Here is a 12,034-nt window from a genome sequence, read left to right on the forward strand (position 1 = left end):
ACACTAATGCTTCAACACATCAATCTGTGTTGTCGGACTGAACATTTTCCTGTTTTTTTTGTTTGTTTAGATAAAGTCTTAAATTTTCCTTTTAGAGGACTTAAAAAGGTCTTAAAAGTTATTAAATTTGCTGTTAAAAAATGTGTAGATACCCTGTTTTAACCCCGGGAAGCAATTTTTATCGGGGAACCTCCCGGAAACGCGATTGGGCTAGTTTTGGACTAGTTTTAAGAAGCAACTGGGCAGGATTTGTTGTGAAAACCTGGCAACCCTGATCTGAATGCACATGCTGGAGATATACTTCTAATTACAGGAGCGTCTTTACTGATGAGAGGTGCATGAAAATCGCATTTGATTTTTTGCATAGCCCTATGTATCATAACTGACCTGCTCTGTCTAGTCTGTTGGTCTCCGTGTCCTCTTTGCTTCGTGGTTTTTCTGTGCGTGAAAAAATTGATGTGTGGCGTGAAAGCGTGTGAAAAGAGTCAATTGCGTGTGTCTTACGGTGAATGCTTGAGAGTTGGCACATTAGTTTCCAAGCAGAATAAAAGACAGGTTGATTATTGCTGTTTAGCGTTTGTATTAATCTATGATGTGTCACTGTTTGCCTACAGGGACATAAAAAAATTAATTAAAAGTGATACGTGGACCAAGGTGTCTGAGATTGTTCATTTTAAGTAAAGGATCCTAATATTTCGTCCACAACAATATTTAATGAGGTTATAACTCCTTGTGGTTAGTCTGCACGAGATCAACAAGCTTGTTTGCTTTGCGGCCGCTTTAAATACAAAATAAGCATTCGATCTACGTTAGAGCGTCTGATCGCTCACAAATCTTTCTGCAGCGTCGTGAGCAGAGCGGCAAGAGCGATTTTTGACGCTCTAGACGCCGGCGGTGTGAACACACAGTTAGGCTTCGGCTACGGCTGTAGTGTTGTTGTGAAAGTAGGGGCGGAGCATAGAGACTATGCCGTTTCTCGTTTGTTACTCTAGAGTAGACCAATTCACTTTATTGAGGCATACTGCCCCCATCTGGTATGGAATGTGGAGTATGACTTGATTTTTTTGCCAAACATTACAGATGGCACCTTTAAATTTTCACGCAAGTATCTGTACTTTCTACTCCTTAAATTTTAAAAATAGCTTTGTTACTGCTATTTCATTTTGGCTTGTTTTCATTCTGGCTTGTCATCATTGAAAAAAAAAAAACCTATCAAGATAAATCGCACAAACCGGATGGAGTGAATTTGATTGTGGTTGGATGAGAAGTATAAACAAATACCATTCCAACACCTTATTGGTTTGTACGCGATCCATCACACCTGCACATGACACAAATCACATCACACTCAAAAAAGGACACAGCCAGTGTTGGGTTCGTTTATCAAAAAATATATTTCTTAAAAGTAGGCTTGGGTATGAAACCGGTATCCGATCGCCTCAGAGTCAGTCCCCTTAAATTTTATATGAAACCGGCGTCAGACCGGTCTCCTCTCCATCTTTCAGCGCGCTCTTCAATCCGCAGATCGCGGCGGAGCAGCGCAAGTGCACTTAAACACAAACAGAGGACACAAGGTATGTGTTTATCGATAGATTGTTAGAATATCCATATCTGTGCAGTTCTTTGTCATAAATACAGTTTACAAAAGGTCACGAGGGAGTCGGTTTCCCATTTACTGTTTAGTTTTCGCTCATCACACCACAGCCGTTTCCTCCAGCGAAAATCTAGCCCTTAACATATATGAATGAACACATACTTTAATTACACTTATATAAATATACTTAATTTAATCATACGTTATACACACACTACTGTGGTAAAGTCTTAGGCACGTTTTTATTTTCGCTTAAAAGAATGGTGTTCGGCCAGTTATTTATATATTTTGCTGTAGTGTGTCATTAGAAAATATCAGTTTACATTTCCAAACATTCATTTAGCTGTTGAAAGACTGCTGGTGCATTCAAAATCACACTAGATTATTATTAAAATTAATGGCAAACTGATATTTCCTATGGACACACTAGAGCAAAATATATAAATAACTGGCTTAAAACCCTTTTTTGGGGTCAAAATACTAATGTGCCTAAGATTTTTGCACAGTACTGTATTTTAAAAACGTCATTGTTGCTATTTTATAAAGAATGAGCATACAGTAATTCACAGGACTGATTAAAGACAGTGACAGACAACACTCATCTTAACTAAATATCAGAGTGAGTGACAGAGATACAGTAGAAACATTATGTGTGGTTTTGTATTAAATAAGGACCCAGATTGTGAAATACATTTATTAGCCTTAGAGTAAGGGAAGCACAACTTGGGAAATGAGAGCATCCAAGGTGAAAGCTATGGATTTATTTTAAATATTTTTAATGTTCCTTAATGTTATCCATAGTTTTATTTTTGTGTTTCTTTTTTTTAGGCGTTTATGTATCGGTACCGTTTTACCGCAAATGACAATGTTGTGATAAGTAGGCTATACCAACCCCCCCCCACACACGCACTGGACATAGCAGACATATGTACCGAATACAGGAAGCTATCAATCAAGAAGGTATCAGGATTTTTGGTCACTTTTAGTTTTTGATTAATCACTTTGATTAATCATTCATTTTGACAGCCCTATAATGTTTATTGTAAATAGACCACGATACAAGAGTAATTGTTATTAAGCCTGGACCAATGTTCTTGTCCATTGCCCTCACAGATTCCTGCAGCTAAGTTTGGGTACAGTACAGACCAAAAGTTTGGACACACCTTTTCATTCAAAGAGTTTTCTTTATTTTCATGACTATGAAAATTGTAGATTCACACTGAAGGCATCAAAACTATGGAATTATATACATAACAAAAAAGTGTGAAACAACTGAAAATGTCATATTCTAGGTTCTTCAAAGTAGCCACCTTTTGCTTTGATTACTGGTTTGCACACTCTTGGCATTCTCTTGATGAACTTCAAGAGGTAGTCACCTGAAATGGTCTTCCAACAGTCTTGAAGGAGTTCCCCGAGAGATGCTTAGCACTTGTTGGCCCTTTTGCCTTTCTGTCTGCGGTCCAGCTCACCCCTAAACCATCTCGACTGGGTTCAGGTCCGGTGACTGTGGAGGCCAGGTCATCTGGCGCAGCACCCCATCACTCTCCTTCTTGGTCAAATAGCCCTTGATGCCTTCAGTGTGACTCTACAATTTTCATAGTCATGAAAATAAAGAAAACTCTTTGAATGAGAAGGTGTGTCCAAACTTTTGGTCTGTACTGTACATTTACATTCCATTAAAGGTTATTGATGACATGCCTCTGAAGTTTGACTTTTTGCAACATAACAATACTTTGTTCAAAATAGTGCAGTTTGTGATATCCGGTTCGCGAAAAAAGAATTCGATGTAACCGGATCTTTTTGAACCAGTTCACCGAATCAAACTGAATCGCTTTAAAAGGTTAGCGTCTTCAGTACGCATTAATCCACAAATGACTTAAGCTGTTAACTTTTTTAATGTGGCTGACACTCCCTTTGAGTTAAAACAAACCAATATCCCGGAGTAATTCATGCACTCAAACAGTACACTGACTGAACTGCTGTGAAGAGAGAACTGAAGATGAACACAGAGCCGAGCCAGATAACAAACGAAACATTGAATCGTTCACGATTCAGTCGTGATTCGGGGATTTAAACTCTTGGATCTGTCAACCGCTCTCATGAAAGCTCTCGTAGTAGATGTAAAGCAGCCCGAAGTTAACTGTTCCTTTTTTTTATTTTTTTATTAATAATCCCGATATTTTCCAATTTTACATCATCGTCCAAATTATTCAGATATTATCACTAATATTTGATATATTTCCCAGCCCTATTGGTTAGCTGTCCCAGTGTGTTGTGATTGGCTAACAGTTTAGATGATGTATTCAATTATAATGTCTTAAGAAAAAAAAACATATACAGAGAAAATCAGAGGACCTAGTACTGGGCCTTGTGGCACTACATACTTGTGATTGAGATGTCTCTTCATACACAAAAATGGTAGTAGTTAGAAAGATCGGACATAAACCATATTAATTTCTTGTCCACGAATGTCAAGATAATTCACAAGGTATTCAAGAGAATGTTGTGATTATGTTGTTGAAGATCCAATAGCTCGAGTAGAGACTATAAGAAAGATGAACCTTAAATAAGCACAGTTTCCATGCTACAATGGAGTTAAATCAAAACAACTGGTATTGTTCACAAATACAATTTCTTTGCAAAACTGAGCATTGTTGAAAGGACAATATTTTGAAAGGTTATTGTTGCTTTCTGTTCTACTATTGTTTTTATACAACAATTAACTTGTATTTTTTCTCCCTTTGCCTAGACCTGATGCCACTGAAAGAGGAAATTGAAGAACTGAATGAAATGCAAGATACAGATCAGTATAAGAAACATAATGGTTTCTTAACTGGACAAAAGTCATTTAGTTGCTCACAGATTGAAAAGGCGTGCTCACAAAAAATAGTTCAAAAGACTGGATCTAGAGGTAATTTCACCTGCAAACAGTGTGGAAACAGTTTCAGTCGAAATGGAAGCCTTAAAAGGCACATGAGAATTCATACTCGAGAGAAACCTTACACCTGCAAACTTTGTGAAAATAGTTTCATTCGAAAAGAAAGCCTTATAAACCACATGAGAATTCACACTGGAGAGAAGCCTTTCACCTGCCAGCAGTGTGGAAAAAGTTTCACTCAAAAAGGAATCCTTAGAGTCCACAAGATGATTCACATTGGAGAGAAGCCATTCATCTGCCAACAGTGTGGAAAGAGTTTTACTCAGCAAGGAAACCTTAGAATCCACAAGATGATTCATGATGGAGAGAAGCCTTACACTTGCCAGCAATGTGGAAAACAGTTCATTGAACACAGAAACCTTAAAGTTCACATGATGATTCACACTGGAGAGAAGCCTTTCACTTGCCAACAGTGTGGAAAATGTTTCAGTGTAGAAGGAACACTTAAATGCCATATGAGCATCCACACTGGTGAGAAACCTTACACCTGCCCTCAGTGTGGAACCAGTTTTACTCAGCGAGGAAGCTTTAACAGGCACATCAATTGTCACAGAGAGAAACCTTACACCTGCAAACTGTGTGGAAAAAGCTTTTCAAAAAAACTAAATCTAAAGCATCACATGAACAGTCATACTGCTGAGAAGATATAAAGATATCATCAGATATAAAGTAACCCTTAATAAGCACACAATGACTCACTCAGGAAAACTGTTTAGAGATATAGCCAGTTATGTCACATGAAAGGCTTGTTTACATGCAACCAAATAATCCATTTGTAATCGGATTGATGGCTCAATTGGACTGAAAAGCTTTCATGTAAACCCCTTAACCCTTGTGGATTGTTCAAATTCACTACCCTTTTGAGTTGTTCGGGATGGAAACATCCACTCAATTAAACTGCTGTAAAAATGTATCAGATTCATTTTTTTTCTTTTTTTTGCATAAATCTGTTAATCAACCTCAGTCCTGATCAAAACTACCAAATGTTTTTAAAAAAAATCCAAGATTTTAACTTTAATTAACTTTTAACTTTAATTGCCAAGTTCATAAATGATGTCACTGATTTGGGGGAAAAAAAACACACAAAATGAATAATTTTCAATATAAAAGTGATTGTGGCTGGATTTTTTTTTTTTTTTTTTAACTTTTTATAACAGTCTTGGGCATGTCAAAGATTAGTAGCAACATTGGCTTTGATGCATTTTTAGTTTTTGTGCAGCATTAGATTTAATTTTTTCTCCCTAATTTGTTGTTGGTGGCTGTTTTTGCCCCATTGACTTCCATTATAATGACATTTTTGGATTTCAAAGTCATGACACCATGTAATCATGCATTCTTAATTGTTTGTGGTTTTCCCTTTTGGGTAGAGGTAAAATTTGTTAATTTTTACAGTTGATCACTAGGTGGAAACATTAACCATTTAGATAGGCCTGTGCAAAAAAGCTTAGTTTCTGACTTGTATATGAAGCTATATGGAGTATAACAGCATATTATATTGAGTGTGTATGTGTATGTGTGTGTGTGTGAGAAAGAGAGAGAGAGTGTGTGCGAGAGAGACCTTTGCGCACTTAATGTATTTCAGAAAATCATAATGTTCTCCTCAGCTCTTAGAACTACATGGAATAAACAAAAGTGTATTTATGCACCTGCTGCCTTTTAATGGTGGTGAAAGTATTCGGTTGTTAAGTGATGACATAAGAAGCACTGTTTCCGGGTCCAGGCCTCAACTCGCTTCACTTGAGAATATGACCTCAGCAAGCATTTATGAGCACTGTTTATTCATATTGATAAGTTAAGTTAAACGCTTTCAAACTTACGATATGCACTACAGTCTCCGTGCTCACAGCGTCCCAAACACAAATAAATGAGTTGGAGTTAAAGGTTAATATTATAACTTTTTCGCTAGTATTCTATAACATTGTGAGTTTATATTAACACCTTTTGTTGTTTTCTCGTGGTAACTGATAGAGCGTTTGGACACGGAAGTGCTGCTACGTGACGTCAGACTTAACAAGCGAATTGACTAAACAAAATCAAAGTACGTGGATTTAAACACTTGCATGCCATCGTGCTGGATATTTAATGGTGAGAAGAGCAGCAAGCAACACGAGAAAGGGCTTGACTTGTACTAAAGTTTTAGAAATTATTATGTAGCGTGACCCCTCCAGCGAGCTGCAGCTTATTTGAAGTTGGTATTGCATTTTGGTTCATAATACATTGTTCATAAATTTGATGCGAAGTAGATTTTTTTACAGGATTTTAAGGTTTTAAACTGGCTTTACCATCAAGAAAAGAGGAGCATTTCACATATAGGCCATCTGTACTTTTCACCATCAAAAGGCAGCAGGTGCATAAACACACTTCTTTTTTTATTGTTTACTCAATGTAGTTCTGAGAGAATGAGGTGCATATTTAGATTTTGTTCAGATACTGTACATCAAGGTAAGTGCGCAAAGGTCTCTCTCACACCCTCTCTTTCTCTCTCTCTCTATCACACACACACACACACACACACACTATAATTTGCTATTATACTCCATATAACTCCATACAAAAGCATTTTCCCAAAATATGGGTCAAAAAAAGATTTGTCACCAAAGATCATTCCATTAGCTCAAACACAGAGAAAGTTGTGGCCAAAATAAGACTCAACTTTACCCCCTAGTGGACGAAAACGTCCCCAACAACGCACAAGGGTTAAAACCCTAAAAACACAAAAGTGGGCGTTAACAAGTTTATGACAGAACACACAGCTCCTTGGCTGAAAAGAAAATGTCGTGTTGACTTTGATTAGTGCTCTATACAAGTTGCATTGCATTCCAAAGCTATATGGTAAAACAAAAATAATTTTTAATGTGGAGAGTTTGTTTATTCATTAGTTATCTGCAGTTTTACTCAACCTAATGTTACCCTAACTTGTGATTGTCATGACAATGGTGAGTTAATGGAATCTACATGCAAGCTCGTTGGTTCCAGTGAAATAGTCACGTTATTTTACCAGAAATATTTTTGTTTATTACTATCTGGTGGGGCGTACAAGTTCACAAAAGTAACCATGTTATTATTTATTGTTCCTTTAACAATAACATATCTCACTTCCTAATCCTTTATATCTTTATGACACAAAAAAATTAACAGCTTTTGAAATTATAATAATTATCCCCCTTTTACGAGGGATTGGACATGAGATATAAAATATATTTTTAAAGACAAACATCTTAAATTTTTCATGGTCATTTGTAATTGCATTTTTCTCTTTACCATCACCTTCTAAAATGTCTTTTACATTTTTTGTAAGCCTGCCCTCACTTGCATTGTGACTTGCATTTTAGTTTGCTATGGTTTACACGTTGGGACTTGCAGAGAATGTTGCTTTTCAGAGGCAGAGAAAATTATGTTTGTCAGAGAATATACAGGAAGAATTAACTATTTCTGAAATGCTATATTTATATTTATTAAAACACTTTATGTTTCCCTCTACAACAACACCTGTTTCTGAAAATACCATTTTATATGTCCTGTCACCAAATTTAATTGCTTTTAAATTGCTTTTTTGGTTTTGTAGTGACTTTGGTGTTGGTTCATGGCTGAGTACAGACATTTTAAAGGGCAATGGCCAAAACCAAGAAAAAAGGCACCAAACAATCAGACCAATCAGTAGGATGTTTTATTCACTTATTTACCTAAAAAAACACTTAGTCTACACTTCAAATGTGAAAATAATTTACCAGTACATACAAAACTGTGTATTGGAATATACCGGCACATACAAATGTAAATTTGTATATTGTTATTCCTTATTCTCTCTCTCTGTGTGTGTGTTTTCTCAAACAGCATTTCTTATCATATAAGCAGAAACTATTAGCGAACAGCTTCAGATTGTCTCCAGGCAGTTTCCATGTAATAATGCCCCCTAGTGACAATGTGTGTCAAAAACTCTTTAACAGAGTCATTCAAAGAATGGATATATGCCTATATCCAGCTTAGCCGTATTCTTCCTTTATTTTTAATTTGTACATATACTGTTTGAATGACAGCTTGTTAAATCTGTCGAAGATTAAATATTCAACGTCGCTACTCATAAGTACTTAATACATTATCGGCACAGCAGGGAATATTCAAACTTTGTCGTTCTATTCCCGGTTATCTGTCTTCCTTCAGAACCACCTCCTGCATATCTCTGCCTGTTTGCCATCCCTTTGCCAGCCCCTTTAACCATCCCTTCACCCTCTCCTCATCTTCCTCGCCACCTCATTCTTTACTCTATGATGTGAGGTCGTGCCTTCCGGGAAGGTGCGTACTCTCACAATTTCTGTTAGTTTGGACTCTGTTTGTGTTTTCATCGTTCCTGCCCTATTCTATTGGCTGTCATGGTTATTCATTTGATTTTGTTCAGGCATGTCTTATCAGGTGTAAATTAGTTTGTGTTTCTTTTGTCCAGTCTTGTTAACGTTGACCTGTGTGATGGATTAAAGAATTTATAAACCTTCATCTTCATCGTTGTGCGTTTATTGACAGCATAGCGTGACACATATTAGTTGTATTTACAATTTATTTTATTTTTTTGTCTCAAGATGATTTCAAATCTGTAATAAAAACCCTTAACGTGCAATCTGTTTACTGGCTTTACATTCTCAAAAATTGTTATCAGTACATGAAGTGTTGTTATTTTTATACAATTTGTAATTTAATTTTATCTCTTTACCATCACCTTCTAAAATTTCTTTACATTCTTGTAAGCCTGCACTCACTTGCATTGTGACTTGCATTTTAGTTTGCTATGGTTTACATGTTGGGACGTGCAGAGAATGTTGCTTTTCAGAGGTAGAGAAAATTATGTTTCTCAGAGAATATACAGGAACAATTAACATTTCCTGAAATGCTCTATTTATAGTTATTAAACACTTTGTTTACCTCTACAACAACACCTATTTCTGAAAATACGTTTTTATTTGTCCTGTCACCAAATTTAATTGTTTGCTTTTTTGGTTTTGTAGTGACTTTGGTATTGGGTCAGGGCTGAGCATAGACATTTTAAGGGGCAATGGCCAAAACCAAGAAAAAAGGCACCAAACAATCTCCCAGTTTCATTTTTGCTTGTCCATTCAGCAGGATGTTTTATTCACTTATTTACGTAACAAACACTTAGTCTACACTTCAAATGCGCACATTATACATTTTGGAATATACCTGCACATACAAATGTAAATTTGTATATTGTTATTCCTTATTTACTTGTCCTTTTTTCTCTCTCTGTGTGTTTTTTCTCAAACAGCATTTCTTATCATATTAGCAGAAACAATTAGTGAACAGCTTCAGAGTGTCTGCAGACAGTTTCCATGTAATAATGCCCCCTAGTGACAATGTGTGTCAAAAACTCTTTAACAGAGTCATTCAAAGAAATAAGCAGCATTTCTAATCTATTTCATTAACACACTACTTCACTGTAAGTATTGAACATCAGAACTGGGAAACAGAGGCGACTCAGGTTTTAAAATAGAGGGGGCACACTAATTGTATTGATCTGGGGATCCCTGCCGATTACTATTATCATTATTATTATTATCATTATTTGCTATTATTATTATTAATTATTTGCTTTTTGGTGACCACTAGTATATGTTAAACTCACCCCTTAAAGGGTTTAAAACAAAGAAATTGTAGCGCTTTTTACAACAATCCTGTAGATACGGTGTCACAGTGTCTGGTTTGTGTATCCCTGAGTGTCCACTAGAGGTCTCACTTCCCCATATCGTCACCCCACTTCAGTACTGTATTTCACACAAGCCAGCATCACTACACAAGATGGCCACCAGCCCAGCACCACTGTACAAGATGGCCGCCACCCCAACACCACTGCACAAGATGGCAGCCACAGTCAACCTTTGAGAGTCGAGTCAGGTCCCCATTGGCTTTCCAGAGTCGAGTCAGGTCCCCGTGGACTCTCCAGAGTCGAGTCAGGTCCCCGTGGACCCTCCAGAGTCGAGTCAGGTCCCGGTGGACCCTCCAGAGTCGAGTCAGGTCCCCGTGGACCCTCCAGAGTCCAGTCAGGTCCCCGTGGACCCTCCAGAGTCCAGTCAGGTCCCCGTGGACCCTCCAGAGTCCAGTCAGGTCCAAGTGGATCCTACAGAGTCCAGTCAGGTCCCCGTGGACTCTCCAGAGTCCAGTCAGGTCCCCGGTCCCCAGTCAGGTCCCCGTGGACTCTCCAGAGTCTAGTCAGATCACCTTTGACCGTCCAGAGTCAGGTCAAGTCACCATTGACCGTCCAGAGTCAGGTAAAGTCACCGATGACCATTCAGAGTCAAGTCAAGTCAACATTTACCGTCCAGAGTAAGGTCAAGTCACTATTAACACCCATGAGTCAAGTAAAACTACAGTTAAACCTCATGAGTCAAGTCCCTGTTGATCGCCGTGAACAAAGTCAGTTTTGTTTTTATCATGTATATATTAGTTTAGTTCTGTTTGTTTCCTTTGCCAGTCGTGTTAATGCTGACCCATGTGTTGGATTAAAGACTTTATAAACCTTCATCCCACAGTGTGAGAGAAGATCAAACCTTAAAGTAAACGTAAAGCAGTGTTTATTTTGTTTATTTTTGTTTTATTCGTTTTCTTTGGCTAGCTTTTTTCCTGCCATGGACCTCTGCCATACTCCTCCTGTGTCTTAAGCTGGGAGATCACTCCCTCATGGAGCACATGGATTAATTCCTGCCCCTCAGACAACCTTCCCGGATGACTGCCTTTGCTCATTCTCGCGTGCTGGCCTGAACAAAGTTGTCCGGGGAGGGACCTGGAGGGAGCTTTGTCGCTTATGTGGAGTGGGTGCTGAGCTCCTGAAAATCTGCCTTCACCATCGGCCTCATGGATGAAGATGCCAGATCCCCTCCCAATACAGTGCCCAGCCAGTCACCACCCAGCTGCGAGGAGAGACAGCCTGAGCTCACCACAGACGTAGAGAGTGCATCAGCCTCAACATCATGTCCATTTCCAGGAGGAGCGACCAGGCTTGACACCATCAGCGAGCCAGGGAACTGCATCTGAACAGTTGTGTGTACTGACTGTCTCATCCATTGCCAAGGGAATACTCATGGAATTTGTGGGAATTAATGCTCATCCACCCTCCTGCCTCTGAGAGTGAGAGCATGCTGGCATGAACATTGTTTTTAGTGTGGAGAGTTAAAGACTGTCAGCCTGATTCCTCCTTGACCCACTGGTCCACCCTAGCCTCTCTCTCCCACATTTTCTCCAAATTGGTTTGCCGCCTCAGCTCCTTTCCAGTTACCTTTGTCCCCCATCAGTTCCTGTTTCACCTTCTCTCAGTAGTGGGGCTCCATCTCGGGCCTGCCGGGAGTTTTCATCTCCTGGACCTGAGGAGCCTGTCACCCAGACTCCTTTGCCTGTTTTCCTCCCACCCTTGTTTCCAGCGTGGACCACTGACCATTTGGCCATAATTCAGCTCCACCTGGGTTGGGCTTCACCATGCTTCTCCTGTGGTCTTGGGGGCC

The sequence above is a fragment of the Carassius gibelio genome, chromosome A4, assembly GCF_023724105.1.
Source record: "Carassius gibelio isolate Cgi1373 ecotype wild population from Czech Republic chromosome A4, carGib1.2-hapl.c, whole genome shotgun sequence".
In the NCBI taxonomy this organism is placed as follows: Eukaryota; Metazoa; Chordata; class Actinopteri; order Cypriniformes; family Cyprinidae; genus Carassius; species Carassius gibelio.